This window comes from Coenobita brevimanus, chromosome 37 (genome assembly GCF_032717465.1).
Source record: "Coenobita brevimanus isolate Jiangsu-jjx chromosome 37, ASM3271746v2, whole genome shotgun sequence".
In the NCBI taxonomy this organism is placed as follows: Eukaryota; Metazoa; Arthropoda; class Malacostraca; order Decapoda; family Coenobitidae; genus Coenobita; species Coenobita brevimanus.
The window spans coordinates 2,142,275-2,147,274 of record NC_136990.1 but is presented as its reverse complement, the minus strand read 5'-3'; positions in this window follow the sequence as shown (position 1 = coordinate 2,147,274).

Here is a 5,000-nt window from a genome sequence, read left to right as displayed (position 1 = left end):
CTCTCTTAGCGTCCGTGAAGGTCTGGGAGCTGGGAGGGCAGGGTAGGGTGTGGGTTGATTGACAGGGAAGGGTGGATCAGAGGGAGAGTTGTGTTGGGGCTCGGGTGTGGGCAGGAGGGTGTGGGGAGGGTGTGGATAGGAGGGTGAGGGGAGAGTGTGGACAGGAGGGTGTGGGGATAGTGTGGAGAGGAGGGTGTGGGGAGGGTGTGGATAGGAGGGTGTTGGGAGGGTGTGGATAGGAGGGTGAGGGGAGAGTGTGGACAGGAGGGTGTGGGGAGGGTGTGGATAGGAGGGTGTGGGGAGGGTGTGGATAGGAGGGTGTGGGTAGGGTGTGGATAGGAGGGTGTGGGGATAGTGTGGACAGGGAGACAGAGAGGGGAAGCTAGTGGGGTATGAGGGAGAGTGCCGAGAGAGGGAGTGGGTGTTAGGATGCTGTAAGAGAGTGTGGAGAGGAGAGAGGAGGTTAGGAGACTGAGGAGAGAGTGGATAGAGCTACAGGGAGGTAGAGGGGGTTAGGAGGCTGTAGGGAGGGTGTGGATAGGGACAAGTAGGTAAGGTTAGGAGGAGATAGAGAGAGAGGTTGTGGGAAAGGTGTGGACAGGTAAAATGAGATGGGGTATACGGTACTCTGACCTCCTATCCCCACGTCACCTCGCTGTTTCTCAGGGTGCGGTGGGTGTGAGTGCAGTGTGTGAGTGTGTCCTGAGAGTGCAGTGTGCGTGTGAGTGTGTGAGAGAGTGGAATGCCTGAGAAAGTGAGAGAGTTTGAGAGTGACGTGATGAACAGGGTGAGATGTGAGAGAGAGTCTGAAAATGAGCGTTTGGAACTGGATTTTGCAACAATGAAAGTGAGTGTACCTTTAGAGTCCAGAGTCTGTGAAAATGTATAAGAATGTGTAATGAGAGTGAAGGTGTCTGAGAGTGAGAATATATGAGAAAATGTAATTATGAATGAGAGTGAGGTGATTTCTGTCTCTCCTGTTGCTTCACTATCTCTCCTGTTGCTTCACTGTCTCTCCTGTTGCTTCACTATCTCTTCTGTTGCTTCACTGTCTCTTCTGTTGCTTCACTGTCTCTCCTGTTGCTTCACTATCTCTCCTGTTGCTTCACTGTCTCTCCTGTTGCTTCACGATCTCTCCTGTTGCGTCACTGTCTCTCCTGTTGCTTCACTGTCTCTCCTGTTGCTTCACTGTCTCTCCTGTTGCTTCACTATCTCTCCTGTTGCTTCACTGTCTCTCCTGTTGCTTCACTATCTCTCCTGTTGCTTCACTGTCTCTCCTGTTGCTTCACTATCTCTCCTGTTGCTTCACTGTCTCTCCTGTTGCTTCACTGTCTCTCCTGTTGCTTCACTGTCTCTCCTGTTGCTTCACTATCTCTCCTGTTGCTTCACTATCTCCTCTGTTGCTTCACTGTCTCTCCTGTTGCTTCACTGTCTCTCCTGTTGCTTCACTATCTCCTCTGTTGCTTCACTGTCTCTCCTGTTGCTTCACTATCTCCTCTGTTGCTTCACTGTCTCTCCTGTTGCTTCACTATCTCTCCTGTTGCTTCACTATCTCCTCTGTTGCTTCACTGTCTCTCCTGTTGCTTCACTGTCTCTCCTGTTGCTTCGCTCTCTCTCCTGTTGCTTCACTGTCTCTCCTGTTGCTTCACTATCTCTCCTGTTGCGTCACTATCTCTTCTGTCACTGGCTACTGTAATTTTTTTGTTTCTTTCCACACTCCCTCTTGTTTAGATCTTGTTTTTCTATTGTTTTTATTGTCTTTTTGTCTTTTCTGTCTTCACCAGGCACTAAGTCTCTCTCTCTCTCTCTCTCTGTCTGTCTGTCTGTCTCACTCTTGTCTTTCTCTTTTCTTTCCACACCAGCTATTGTCTTCGTGTGTTTTTGTATTGTTTTTGTTGCCTTGTCATGTTTTCTGTCTTTACCATGCTCTCTCTCTCTCTCTCTCTCTCTCTCTCTCTCTGCCTGTCTAGTTGTCTGTCTGTCTGTCTGTCTGTCTCTCTCTCTCTCTCTCTGTTTATCTATCTATCTATCTATCGTAATTGTCTTTTTAGCGGCCTATATTTCAGTATCCTATTTCGCTTTATATTAGTGCTCTCTCTCTCTCTCTCTCTCTCTCTCTCTCTGTCTATCTATCTGTCTGTCTGTCTTTCAACCTACCTATCCATCTATATCTACCTTTCTATCTGCCCCCCTCTCTCTCTCTCTCTCTCTCTCTCTCTCCCTCTCCCTCTCTCGCTCCCTACCGCTTCCCCCCGAGGCTGCACCAGGACGATAACACAACCTGGTTTTAATGGAACAAACGCCTCTTGTAATTTGGTACGGGTTGAGTTCTGGGGACCACACTTACGTGGCCAGAAGGGGTAGGAAGGAGGAGGAAGGAGGAGGGAGGAGGAGGAAGGAGGAGGGAGGAGGGAGGAGGAGGAGGAGGAGGAGGAGAGGGAGAGAGGAGGAGGAGGAGGAGGAGAAGAGGGGGAGAGAGGAGGAGGAGGAGAGGGGGAGAGAGGAGGAGAGGGAGAAGGAAGGGAATGATGTGAAGGAAGAGGCCAGATGGTTATTGAGAGAAGAGGGGCTTTGCTTGCTGAGATTGGGGTAGGGAGGAGGAGGAGGAAGAAGGAGGAGGAGGAAGGAGGAGGAAGAAGGAGGAGGAGGAGTAGGAGGAAGCAGGAGGAGGAGGAAGCAGGAGGAGAGAGGGGGAGGAAGGAGAGGAATGACTGAGAGAAGGAATTATTGAGAGAAGAGGGGCTTTGCTTGCTGAGATTGAGGAAGGGAGAAGAAGGAGGAGGAGGAGGAGGAGGAGGAGAGGCGGAGAAAGGAGGAGAAAGGGGAGAAGGAGGGGTCTGAAAATAGGAGAAAGAGGAAGAGGAGGAGTGAGAGGAGAGGGAGACGAAAGAGGGAGAATGAAGAAGAAGGAAGGGGAGGGGGAAGAGGAAAATGAGAGGCAGACGGGGACTGAAAAGGGAGAAAAGGGAGGAGGAAGGGGGAGAAGAGAGAGGGGGAAAGAGGGAAAGGAGGAGAGAGAAAGGAGGAGAGGGAGGAGAATGGGAGAGAAGGAGAAGAAGCAGAAGAACAAGAAGGAGGAGGGGAGAGAAAGGAGAAAGGAAGAGGGGGACCAAAAGAAGGAAGAGGGGTAGGGACGAGGAAGGAGGAGGAGGAGGAGGAGGAAGGGGAGGGGGATTAAGGAGGAAGAGAGGGAGGAAGAGGAGAGGAGGAAGGGAGTAGTAGGAGAAGAAGAAGAAGCAGAGGAACCAGGATGGAAAGAGGGAGGTAAAAGAAAAAGGAATAGAAGGAAAGAAAATGAGGAAGAATATAAGGTAGAAGATGAAAATGAAGGAGGAAGAGGAGAAGGAGGAAGAGGAGGAGGAGGAGGAGGAGGAGGAAGAGGAGGAGGAGGAAGGGAGGAAGGGGAAGGAGAAGGAGAAGGAGGAGGAGGCAATTCACAAAAACAAAAGCTCGGGGCGTCAGTAATATGGCTGAATCAGGGGGTTGTGATCCATGGTGTGTGTGTGTGTGTGTGTGTGTGTGTGTGTGTGTGGACAGGTGTGGCGGTGAAGGTGTATTGACCAGACTCTAGACCAGGTGAGAGGCCAGATGATAAGACAGGTGTGTTAAATGGACGGAAGTACAAGTGCTGGATGAGGGAAGAAATACGGAAGCGATTGATTAAAAGGCAGCACAGGTGTTGATGGTCAGGTGGAGCGGCAGGTGTGCTGATTAGATTAAGAAACAGGTGTGCGAGAAAAGATGGTATTTGAGAAGAGGGAAATTAGACGGGAATACAGGTAAAACAGACGAGGCAGCGATGGAAATGAGTTACGAGAAATACAGATATGAGAGATACAAGCGTGGGAAGTACAGCGTGAAAGATAGTATGGAAATAGGTGTGAGAAATAAATGCTGGGAAGTACAGGAAATAAAGACGCAACAGTAAGAGATGAGACAGACAGGAGACAGTCCTCAATGAAAGATGCTGTAGGGCGGGTCGGGAACAGGTTTGTGGTGGTGTGGTGTGGTGTGGTGGGGGAGGAGGGTGTGGCGAGCAGGGTGGATGCACTAGATAGAGAGGGAGAGTGAGGTAGGTAGGATAGTGAGCAGGTAGGTAGGCAGGTAGGTAGTCAGAATTTGGCAGGAAATGTGGACGAACTAGGGAGACATGGAAAGTGAGGCAGGTAGGTGCGTAGGTAAGGGAGGCTTGTGGGGATATAAGGAGGGTAGTGTAGGGAGTTTGGCAGGCAGGGTGGGTAAGGTGGGGAGGCAGAGATGGTGTGGAAGGTAGGTAGGCAGGTACAGGGAGGGTATGGCAGGGTGTTTACAGGGAGGTTGGGAGGGTGGATGTGGCGGCTCTGATGATCTGAAGGTACGATGAACGTCTCGAGAATCCAACTCACTCCATCACCTGAAAGAAGAGAAAATTTGTGAACTCTCTCTCTTTCACACATCTCCCTGGACTCACCTTCCACATCTGCTGCCTCTCTCTCACCTCTCTCTCACACACCTCTCTCTCTACTCACCACTCACACTGCCTCTCTTTCACCTTTCTTTTACCTTTCTTTCACCCCTCTTTCACCTCTCTTTCACCTCTCTTTCACCTCTCTTTCACCTCTCTCTCACCTCTCATTCACCTCTCTTTCACCCCTCTTTCACCTCTCTTTCACCTCTCTTTCACCTCTCTTTCACCTCTCTTTCATCTCTCTCTCACCTTTCTTTCACCTCTCTTTCACCTCTCTTTCACCTCTCTTTCACCTCTCATTCACCTCTCATTCACCTCTCTTTCACCTCTCATTCACCTCTCATTCACCTCTCTTTCACCTCTCTTTCACCTCTCTTTCACCTCTCATTCACCTCTCTTTCACCTCTCTTTCACCTCTCTTTCACCTCTCATTCACCTCTCATTCACCTCTCTTTCACCTCCCATTCACCTCTCTTTCACCTCTCTTTCACCTCTCTTAGTATATATATAGAAAACATTAAGAATATATATATATATATATGGGCAGTGGATG